This window comes from Anopheles funestus, chromosome 3RL, assembly GCF_943734845.2.
Source record: "Anopheles funestus chromosome 3RL, idAnoFuneDA-416_04, whole genome shotgun sequence".
NCBI classification, from domain to species: Eukaryota; Metazoa; Arthropoda; class Insecta; order Diptera; family Culicidae; genus Anopheles; species Anopheles funestus.
In genome coordinates, this window is record NC_064599.1 from 10,759,516 (window position 1) to 10,772,224 (window position 12,709).

The following is a 12,709-nucleotide window of genomic DNA, read 5'->3' on the forward strand; positions in this document are numbered from 1 at the left end:
CAGTACAAGCCGGCCAGGTCTGGGGGGGGTGGGACGAACGATGCAGCAAGCAACAGCGCTAATGAAAGCCAGTAATATTGCGTAGGCAAACCTGATTTTGTGTTTATTATTGAAATCTGCGCGATAGCTAACGTGAAGCCAACGCGCCCAAAAGGACGGTACGAGGGTTTTTGCTATCTCATGCCAGCGGAAACTTGTTCTGAGATTTTCTCTCCCTTTATGTCTACCCTCATCCAACATGGTGGTATGAATATGGTGCGAGTTCTAGATAGACGATCGCTCGCTCGCTTCAACTAGCGCATGGTTATCTGAAACGCTTCACTGCCAGCGTAACCCCACAGACACTTAAAGTGATCGAGATCTGACCAGGATCCTAAACATCTGTCACTGCTTTATGCTTCAAACCATTAAACCTAGACCAAGACTCGCATGTAATATTAGAATAGATTGGCAACGCACCATCATACGCAAGTCTCGATTATTCACTCGCCTAACCTAACTTAACCAAATGCAAATAACCGGCAAGTCATTCGCGTACGGCCCGAACTCTGCGTCTACGGACGAACATCTTGGCCGAGAGACACACCAAAAATATATGAGAAACGATGGCGACTGGCCGAAAATAAATCGAAACGAAGCATCAAAAAAACGGAATGACACACGACCAAATTGACTCGCAGTCATAGAAATGCTGCAATGTCACAGTTCCGTCGGTATCTTTTCGGTGCGCGAATTCGCAAACCAAAAAGTGCACACACACAAAAAAAAACACACAAATAGGATCATCAAATCACCATAATCTTCATGAGCTCAGCAGAACGTACCTAACCTAACCTCAACGAATGAACAGTTCTGCTACACCACCGTTTGACAGTGACAAATGAAGGAATTACATTTTTCCATCCATCGTGAATCCATTCTGGCCCAGTGAGTCATCAACCGAGGGAGCACCATTGAATGTAATGTGTTCCGGGTTGCACAAGGAAATTGGACAAAGAAATTAGGATACGGCTCCACAAACAAAACACCCACGCGGTTCGAAGTAGCCCACAGGTGGGCAATATGCAATTAATAATTAGATTCAGAGGAGAAGTTTCTGGAACTCGTCCTCATACTACCTCAAAACGATAACGATGATAACGATAACCGTCACGCTCACTTTAACGAACTATATGTAGATGCGCTTCTCTCTGTTATAGCAACTTTAAAGATAAGCATTTTTCTCCCTCCTCAGATCAGCAGTAAGTCACGGATTTTAACCTCCTACCCAGTTGTTAATACATCTCCAACAGCTATCTTCACACCTTACCTGCAAAAGAAAACAGAGGGAAAAGAAAATTAATTAATTATTTATACTCCTCGGTACACGCGAATGGCATTTAGTGTTGGAAAATTTTTAAAACGCCAAAAGAAAGATTAATGAGAAATAAAGCACATTTCGAGTGAACAAGAAAGAAAAATTAAACATAAACTCACACACAAATTGAAATCACTGATTGTCAAAATAGAAAATTGGACATCACACCGACAAGCAGAGTAAAGGGAAGACTCACACCCAGGTTTGTTGGCACCAAATCGAGGGGGGAAAACACAACTCCGTCCGGCGCACCAACTGGCGGCACAATATTGAATTATTCATAGGAAATTGAACAAAATATTGTTTTGCCGAGATTCGCCCTGAGTCTCATCTTTGTGTGCTTCATTTATTTTCCTTGTTCCCTTTGGATTGTCCTTTCCGTGGCTCCGTCTTCGCTCGGAGTGGCTCACAGGACATCTTCCAATGTTGATGAGCGCCACTGAGAGCACAGAAATAGACTTCTTACCGGGGGGCAAATTACATTTATATTACCTCCGTTGCTACCTGTCACTAACACCTGTGCCCTGTTGTCCATGGTTACCAATACTTTTTTTACCATGGAATGTTAACCGAAAGGCCTTCGTAAACGCTAGGTTCATACGGTCCTAGTCTGACCCTGACTGACTCGAGCGCACATTCGACGAATATGCCAGCGTTAGTAACAGACTCTAATTTCCTGACGGGCTACAGCTTCCTGCTTCAAGCCCTCATACAGACACAGACATCATACAACGTTTGTCAGTGTGCATTGCGCAACAAGTGCACACGCAACCTTGCACTTTACCTTTTCGCAGGATGTCATCGTCAGGAGACCTTCGACAACTAAACCTCCATCTCCGACATCTCCTCCTGTGGGAATTTAAATGGAAACACGTTCTGGATGTACCGGGTACGATGTCAATCAAAGGTCTACACACAACCACACCACATCTACCGCGTAACCCAACCAATATCAAGGACAACTCTAGCTTGGGAACTATCGCACCGTTGTTATACAATCGTCGTTTGCATCCCTTTCCCAGTTATTGGTTTATGATTGCAAATACTCTGCCATACCGAGATGAGTTACAAAGTATTGTTAGAAAGCACCAGGAAAGGATAGGAACGCGCATAACTTCATATTTCTGGGAACTCTGGGAACAAGCAATCATATTTCTGGGAACTTTCGATGGCAAATATTTGGTTTCGGTTGGTATTCCCATAAATTAAACTGTTGCACGGAAATAATATGCTGTGTAAATTAATATAGAGCAAGTTCCTGGTAGCTGAATGCTAATGAAACTCTCCAAAAATTGATTTGGTCTAAGATTCAGGGTTTTAATCAGAATTACAGTCTGCTTTTAGATTACAACTTTACAAGGAACTCTGGAATTTCCCGTATCATGATGTAAAATTAGTTTCAAAATTTATCCAAATCCGTAAGTCTTGCACATGACATTTCCTCAGAATCTTTATCAAAACAGCATCTCAGACTATGGATCGATTGACCATACAATAAATCTATACACTATAACCATATTTCTTTCGGTTCGACGTCGTTTTCCCGATACAACGTCAGCGGTCCAAGAAATGAAGGAGGTTTTTGGTCTAAAAAATCAAACCTCACACACTAAAGCGTCCATAAATCTATCGACATGTTTGTAGCCAAGCGCCTCTCACCAGTCCCGCGCATTGGGCGAAACAAAGAGATGACAAAACTGTGTTGCCTTGTTACTTTCCTTACATCCTTTCTGGTGTGTGAAGTGAAGGGAAAGTGATTTATGTGTTGGTGCTAGCAATGAACCTTTCCTCCAACGAGCTGAATGATAAATTCATTCTAATCATTCAAGATCGTATTACAGCTGGTGGCTTCTTCTTTCATCGGAGGTTTGCAGGACTTTTTCTCTAAAAACCCTTTTTACTTCGTTTGCCAAAACGCTTCCAAGCGTGAAAATTCCTCATTCTTCAACAAAAGAAATGCCATTTTAATGCGAATTCCAGCAGAACAGTTTCTTTCATCGACAAACATCGGGGAGCTGCATTAGCACCCGCCAAAAAGCCGACCTTATTCCTTTTGCCGGATAAATAATCACAGTCAACAGGATCCTTATCATCATTATTTGGATGGTTCGGCGCCACCAGAGAAAGGTCATCGTTGGGCTGCTTGGATAACATTGTTGATTGCTTTCCTTTGCTGATAATGAATTCTCGATAAAAGCATCCAACCGATGGTTTTTTCCCCCTTTCGAGAGGTCGGGAAAACCTCAAAAAAGGGTTAGATAATGAAATGGCGCAGTACCGGGCGCAACAAACAAAAATGGTACAAAAATGGAGCCGACTTTATATTTAGGATCCCAACACGCGCTTCTCACTCACTGGTTACATTCGGGTGTAACCATCAAATGAAACCCGCGCAAAGGACTCAAACAAAGGAAGAAAAATATTAAACTCAGAAAGAAAAGTCGATTACCTTTTTTATGTTTGGGAGGGATTATTGTTTCTTCATGGTTTTCCGAAGGATAATTGAAAATCAACTGAACGAACCACATTGGATAGGTGTCAGAGTGTTAGTTTTCACTGCTGTTTGCCACAGCCACAATGCACCCCAAAAAAAAAAGAAAATGTTTTCCATTATTATTGTTGCTGGTGGCTCAACAACAGGATCGAAGCACAAATATGTGTGTTATGAACTGTTTCTCACAAAGAATTGTTGCTATCGTTTTACGATTTGGATTTGTTTCGCTCATTTCATCATTATCTCTTTCCCGCCGCAACGCCATAGTAAGATAATGTACGTTTGTGTACGTGGGTGATGTGATTTATTTCCACCGAAGAATATATTTTCCCTCCCGGCTCAGACGCGGGGAGGGAGGGAGGGAGGTTTGGATTTTCACCCGCGGTTCTCATTTTCCCCGGCTTTCGGGTTATTTATGTATTTATTCGTGTAACAAGCGCGTTGCGTTACAATCGTAAATCATACACTCATCGGGTGCTGAACCAAAGGCATCAATACTGACACACTGCCTGGCAACACTGGCCCCACACTAACTACGTGTAATTCACCCGTCCCGCCCCATTCGGCACCCCCATTTTCCCGTGCCAGGCTTCGCCACTGTTGGATGGCGCATATGTTGTTATTTTTATAGGAATGCGCAAGCAACTCCCGAGTCTCCCCCCAATACATACATGCACACGCACACAACAACAACCGTGTTTTTCTTTTTTTATCTCCCTATCCGGTCATTGCTTTGGAAGTGAGATCCACCAGTCGCCATCGTTGTTTTCCACCAACATTGCAATTGCGGTGTCATGTTCACGTCTCTCCCCTTTTTTTGCAACATAAAAAAACGGTATAGTTTCGCTGAAAAATAACTTGCCTGTCTTAACAATACATTATTATAATAGTGGCTATAAAAAAGAGCAAGTTGCCATCGATGCTTTACTTGCAGGGGGGAAAAAACAAAACAAGGTCGTGTGCGTTTTCCACGTTACCGTTTCCAGCAAAACAGTGGCGTTTCGTCTTATATTTTGTATTTAAAATTTTAATCAAATAATAAACTAATGTCTAAAACAGGTAAATACGGCATTAATACGATTGCACAACATTATTTTATTTGTTTATACAGTAGAACGTCGATTATCCGGGGTGCTCAGAACCGAACTGATGCCGGTTAATCGATTTCCACGGATAATAGTCTCTTAAACATTAAGAGACATTGGTACATCTAGATAAATCGTATACTATACTATGGTAGTTTATAGCTTTTGATGCTAAAAAAGATTCTGGATCAAGATAATTATTATCAAATAACAATTAAAATTTAGAACGTAAAATAAAATTAATTCAAATACAGTGGAGCGCCGATTAACCGTGCTTATCGGGACTCAGCCCTTGCCGGATAAGCGAATATCACGGATAATAGGCACAATTCTTTTTATTGATAAATATTAGTGTTTAGTGTGTAATGGATAGACTTTTTTTTAATAAAGCTAGCTGTTAATTTTCTTATTTACACTTTGCAAAGTAAATCTGTTCTTTTTCTCAAATTTGAACAAATTATATCATTCCCTATTGAAGCTTTTATTTCGTGCCATCATCGGTTTTACATTTCATATGTCAATTCTTCTTCGGAACTGTCATTTCCGATCTGCAAGGATAATGGGAGTGGCGGATAAAAGGTACCCGGATAATCGGCGCTCCACTGTATATCGTTTGGTGCCGATTTTAATAATTTCAACCAACCTGACATCTGTACAAATGTTCACCACGCTTGAACAGCTGTCAATTTTCGGCGCACGGTTAATCCGCTCGCCGGTTAATTCGCCCCCGGATAATCGACGTTCTACTATACTTATTTTGAACTTATAATATCAAAAACGATGCCCATTGTTGCAACATTGTATGGCTTTTAGATGGTTGCATCCGATTCTCACTCGGTACAACGCGGCTGTATAAATAGAAGAAGCATCGTAATGACTTTTAACATGCAACACTGCACCTTCTCAGTTTCGATACTCGGCTCTCGACAATGTACCCCGAGCTGACAATGTAAATTCGTACAGAGTGCCAAATATCAACCTCAGAATTAATTTCCCTGTTTCGATTAAATTCTCCCTCGGTTCGAATTTGGGATGAAAACCGTTTGTCCGTTGCTTATTGCGGCTCGATCGCAACTCGTAACACAAACCGTTGCATAAGCAAGCCTCAACCAATAATTGTTGTCTGTTCTTTATTTTTTACACGGTTCCCAACCATTGCTTTCTATTTGTTCGGTTGCAGAAGCGTCTCGAACGAAGAAGGTAGCCATTTTATCTTCGAGTAAACAACTCACCTTCACACGTCCACTCTCACACTTATTTGATAAACATAACCTATCAATCAATAATAATTTACACAAACACAACGCAACAAGGTACGGTACACGATACATCGACCTACAGTGTGTCACGGGAACTCGCATTAAACACCTTTAGCCTGCCGAACCAAACCCTCATCCCTTCCTCCCATTGCAGCCACTCGTCTGTGAGCTTATCGAAAACCGTTTCGATAGGGTTTAATTAAGTTAGATCTACACACTTCATCCTCTCCATCCAAAAATTGCTCCCGCACACGTCACCGTAACAACGATACCACACTGTGGATGATTGTCAATTACCTTCGTCTATAGTTGCCTAACCCCAAAAACCACCCAACAACGAAAAGGATTCCGAAGTTCGATTTTACATAAAACAACCAACATTCATGATTGAAGCCACTGAATGGTGTGTATCAATTTGTACGCTTTCAATCCAATTCAACCCAAGGTACGGCGACTCTTGAAAAGAACAAACCTCCGGGAAATATGGACCAAGGATTGGCGGGCGATAACCAACCACATGCTCGTGGTGATGGTGGTGGTGATGCGGGGTTAAAGCTAGATTTTTCGTACAAATCCGATATTCCAAATTGGATTTGCGAAATGCTATTATTTCACCTTCGTTTCGACCCGGTACCAACGAAATGGAGGGAAGCATTTTGCTATTTGCTAGACAGTAGTGAGTAAAATGCACAAAAATTGGAAACCCATTTGCCGAAAAACTTGCGAAAGATGCCAAGCGTACGAAGCGGCAACACACATAATGTGTGCACAATGTTACAAAAAGTGACACATTTTGCCAAACGACCGTGAACTCCGCAACCCCCGTGTGCTGTTTTCCACTCACTACCCACCGAGAGTAGCCGAGGAAAAACGGGATGAAACATCAACATATAACAACACAAAAAACACACATCGGGATGGGAGAGACTCGGGCAGGCCTTGGGGGCCTCTCCTTTTTGCTTCGCATGTCAATCATGCGTGACGGAAAAATTATTCCACGCTCTTGCACAATTATTTGTGCCAGTGGGAAAACTACCCCCATACACACACATGCACAGATCCGCTCCCTTTTGAGCATGGGAAAAGAAAACCGTGATACACACGCACATTTGCTAGCGAATCAAAACTCCACATTCGACACGGTGTGTTCGACAAAAACAAACCTTTTTGGAGTGATTTCTCGTTAGTGACAATCAGGCAAACGCGTTTGGTCTGGGGTGTGGAAGTCAATAAACAGTAGGCAAATTTAAAACAAGGTGGGCGCAAAGGTTGCAATGTGCCGGACACTTTGTTAGTGATCAAAGAGCTTGTCAGATTTGAGTGGAAAATTGCAACTATCAAAATTCGTTTGTAACAATCTGAAAAGAGTGAGAGAAAAAAATGTTAAAAGCCATTTTGCTAAAATCCATCCCCGTTATTGATGCTTTCATGTTCCATTAGGAGCACATTTTTAAAATACCTGGAGATGAATTTTAGGTTGGAAAAATTTACTCTTATCTGAGTCGATATTGACCTTTCACGGGGTCTAACGCACCGTTCTGCTCCGTGTGGCTGACTATTTGCTACTTTGAAGCCTGAAAAGTGGGGGCGGCCCGGTGGTGCATGTGATAAACGGCGTCGGTCCATACGACAGGACCGAGTTCAACTCCCATCCGGACCGTCCTCCCGCAGTAAGGAATGACTATCCGGCTACGTGGTAAAAAATAAGTCTAGTAAGCCAAAAATGATCGGCGTGACCTGTAAGGTCGTTAAAAGCCCAGAAGAAGAATAAGAAGAAGAAGCCTGAAAAGTTAAATCAAACACTTATGGAAGAAGTTTTCTATCGAGGTTTGAACCCTGGCCTGTGGTGTGGATTGTAATATGTCCATAGTAAACCGTCTTGATTTGTCTTCATGTTATGAAAGTGGAAAATTTTGCATTTTGAATATTTTCTTATAACAGTACCTTAGCATCAATCATGTTCATACTTCAAATTTATATGTCAAACTTAAACTTCAATTTTAATGTTTATACACAGACACAAAAAAACCTAAAATTCATTCCAACTTCTACAACAATGCTCTTTCTTTTCGCTCATTATACAAGCTTTCTACGGCACACAAAGAGCAAGCAAGTGTTTTGGATATCTTATCATCAAAACAAGGCCAGTTGCAATCGTTTTCCTTAACAAGTTTGGCATCATCTTGCAGCCGGGGGTTATGGTGCACAAACCTTAGAAGAAACTAACAAAGAACCATTTTCCCACTTTCTGCTGGTATTGTGCCTTCCTTCCTTACTGCCGCTTCAAAAACCTCATCCAAAATCATCCATCCATGCGTAGCCAGGAAAGGTTGTGGAAAACCCTTTTTCCCCGCTCTCCCCGAGCCGGGAATGATAATGATTGCCAACCAGTGCTGCGCTACTTTCCCCCCCACGTGCCAGTTGACGTCATTCGACAGCAAGGAAATTCCCATTGTCTCTCAATGTTGCAACCCTCCCAAACAAGGGAACACGGAACGGGGATCCCTATCAGTGGCAGAAATGAGCCAAAAGAAGAAAAAAGCTTCATAACATGAATGAGAAAGCCTCTTATCTTTTTCTCTTTTCCAGAGAAAATCCCCCCGCCAGTAGCCGTTAAAAGTCATTGCGGAAAAACCGGAAGACATCCGGGGCAATCCAGTGCTCCCAACTCTGCCGGCCGTTTTTCTCTGCGCACCATGCGCGAAAAAGGAAATAGTTGCCGGTTTTTAGGGGGTTTTCCCGCTTTGATTTAACGGTTTGACGTTAGTCACAAAGGAAGTTCGCTCAGTTCCACACTCGAGCTGAGAGAGAGAGAACGAGAGAAAAAAAGCATGAATTTTGCGCTAAAAAAAAGCTATCAGAACGATCCACAAAGACGAATTTCAGTTTCGAAATTCACCACATACTTCCGGTCTCGCTCGCACTTTCGCTAACTTTTTGCAAGCCAAACAATTTCCTGTAAGTATCCTTTCATTTTTTTTTCTTCGTGTTGGTTGCTGAAAATCAGGGAAAACCCTCCCTGCATGAGTCACGACTATGTTCGAGTGCAATTTGGCATTCGTTGTTCCCTTTCAGCTCCCTCAATCCTTCCTTCTTCGCGCCGGTTTAGCATTTAGAAACGCTCCTTATTTCATATTCTCACGCAGTTTTGAAGTAACAAAGCCTATCCATTTAATTCCGTTAGTCCTAGTCCTCTACAAAGGATCTCATGTGAGTCCTTTGTGTGAGTTTTTTTGCTGGTTCGTGAAATATCCCTTGGTGCGAAACTGGACAATGAGACATTTATAGAGAAGGCCAGTTGGTCTTTGTGACGGCCGACGTCATGGGTAGGATAGTATTCTAAATCATCCATTTTCCCACCGGCTGATTACCAAACCAAAAAAACACGGTGACCAGTTGGTTTTCCACATCGCTATGGTGAGGTTTATTAATTTATTCCACTGCGGTGTTTTGTAATGCGTTACCGAAAGTGGGTTATTTTATAGCACAGCACACCTAATTGGGAAATTTAACTGAATGAAGTTATATTTCACCTTTTTTATTTTCTTCTAAAATTTCGTTTTTTCAAATCATCAACACGCCAAAAATACATGAGCTACGAAACATGCCCAAAAAAAAATAACTTCTCGTTTTTTCGGAACCATCAGCATCACAAGACGGCTGCTCGTTGAAAGCATTAAGAAAAAAGAAGGTAATAATTACCGGGAAAAAGAACCAATACAATGGAACAAAGAAGTGCTTATGTTCTTCATCTTGCTGTGCAGAACCATTCAACGATTGGCGAACAACAATAAATGGATGCTTGAAGTACAGAGAACTTTTGTACAAAAGGGCCCGATACATACTTCTTCCTTGTGAGGTAATTTACCAGTGCCGAAAGCTGGCAACACGGGAATGGTACAAATTTCTCTCAAGTCATAATTACATGGTTTCATACAGTCTTCATGATTACGAGCTAGCACACAAGCCTTTTGAAGATTCTAAGAACAAAGATCTCGCTTCAAACACAAGATGTTGATGATGATTGAAAAATGTAACAACTCTCATTGAAAATTCCAAAAATTATTTGAAATATTGTAGGATTTTTCCTCTCTTTTTTCACATAAAAAAGGGGGAATTGTATTACACAATAAGGTAATGAATTTTGTTTTGTTCGCCTTAAAACTTCTGGAGCATAAAACGTCAACAATAAAACATTACAAATATGGACAGAAGAAGGGCAATTTAATCGAAGCTTGATTTGTAATGGACAATAAACACACCTCTCCCTTTTAGCCGAACCACTGAAGCGTACAGCGATTTCAGTGCAAAAGAATCATCACAAACAATTTAAACCGATCACTGTACCTAAAAAAAACCGAGCTAAATACGATTTCTCGATCGACTCTTGGGCTCGCTCTCGCACATGTTGTTGCTGCTGTTGGCCATGTATTTTCCGCCGTCACGCTAGTTTGACACGCACTCCTAGCCTTTTGCTGTGGCCTTGAAAATTGTCGATTGTCGATAAGCGAAACCATCCAAACTATTCATCCCCGAAAAAAAAACACACGCCTACTGACGAATATTGCGAACATTTCCAGCTTCGGCCAAATGTAGCTCCCACCTTTTTTTCTTAAGAATTCGGTTGATTTACTACTTTCTGTGCGTGAAACAGTGACAAAATTCCGGAGGTGAAGGATCAACTCGCAAAACTAACGCGCGCGCAGCAAGTCCTAACCCCTTAAAAGCACTGAGCGCAAAACTCATCCATCTTCTTCGTCTGAGGCAAACACCGAGACAGCAAAACCCCTAATTGATCGCAGGCTGTAATCTACAACCATTATTCGCTAATGGTTACGCAACCATAAGACTATGAGCAGAAAAAAATAACGTCAAAATGAAGGTCATATTTCAGTAATATAACATTGGAAGGTTAAGCATAAAATTTGAAGAAGAAAAAAAAATTGATTGCAAATTTGTTTTAACAATGCATGGAAAAAGAACAAAACAGAAGAAACTCCACATCAAATGGAATATACAGAACACTGCATCGACATTCCTTTAACCCGTGCAGCAACAAACATACTCAAAAGTTAGTAAATAAAAATATGTTTTTGCTTTTCTGGTTCCCACCGTTTGCAGTTCCATCCCCCCCCTCACTCGGTTCGGTTGGTTTATGTTTTCATTGTAACGACCTTGACTAGTCCTAATCATTCGCTGTGCGTATAATACGGCGCACATACCACGCCTAAAACACGTTTCGCCGCATGACAGACGATACTCTCGTACACGATTTTTTTTTCTTCCGGCTCGCACCGTCTTCTTGTAGTTCTCATTCGCATCAGTTCGCCTGGGATGTATTTATTTTTCCTACTGCTTCTAGACGACCGTTTTTCCCGCTCCAAACACATCGTTTCTTGCACAAGCATAAAACGCGTACAACGCGTTAAACGCTCAGAGACGATACGCAGCTGTGACCGGCATAAAGACCGACTTTCGTCCGGAGCGAGGGTAGGTTCGCTTCTCTAGCTTGGCCGACGGGAAGGTAAGCAAGTAAATAAAATTAACCAACCCGAATGGTCCCCGTCCGTTTGCTTCAAATCAAACTGTCAACCATAAATGAACGGTCCGGTTCGCAGGTTCTTCGAAAAGAGTGCGCTTTTCGGGCGGCCGAGCAACAAGATTAGGGTAATTGGCGGCTCATGGACCAGTCGACCTACACACGATAGGCTCCCCCCGATGGAGACCAGCTTCGACTGCACCGGCAACCAGTTGATGCACCATACATTGTACGCGCAAAAGCTATCGTGTCATCCATTGTACCTTCGGGGTATATAAAGTCAACTTACTTCATGAGACGTTTCAAGGCGAATACTTTTTTTTTCAGCTTCAGTTGAAACGTTTTGTACGGAGTTGTTTTTTTTTGAGCTCACGTCGTATTGTTGTTCAATAGCATATTTATTTATTTTTTCTCATTCTATCTCATATTTCTTGTACGTGAAGCGATAAGCACATCACCGAAGCACTCAACATAGAGAAACTATCGACAATGACGCGATGATAGATGGGCCCAAACCATGAACAGCCCCACACACAGTCAGATCTGGTGAACCTTCAACTGAAACCCACACTGGGTCGATTGAACCGAGGTGCTGTTTGTCACGGTTCTCACAGACTTACTACACCTACCATCTCTCTATCCATCTCGACGATTTCGAGTAGTTATCACCTTGAACAGTGATCACAAACAGCACTGAAATCAACAACATACCGAAAACAAACACATTTTGAGGCTTCCTTTCGTGACACAGAACTGTCAACCCGAGGTTCAAGAACACTAGTTCAGAAGACCTGCACGAAATGATCACTAAAGATCGTTGTTGAAAAAATACCAATAATGAGCTTCCTTTTGATGGCTTATGACAGCGCAATATCTGAAGTGATGTATTGGTGCCGTGGTAAGCTTTCGATGTGACACTTGACAAGTCGTGTGTTCGAATCTCACATAGACCTAACTCTTGGACTTATGATTAAC

General features: G+C 41.8%; 1 protein-coding gene across 12 annotated transcripts in view; it reads right to left on the minus strand.

Moving 5' to 3' along the window:
• LOC125771271 (homeodomain-interacting protein kinase 2) overlaps positions 1–12,709 on the minus strand; it is a 62,971-nt gene that overhangs the window by 34,087 nt on the left and 16,175 nt on the right. The gene's annotated exons all lie outside the window — the stretch shown is intronic.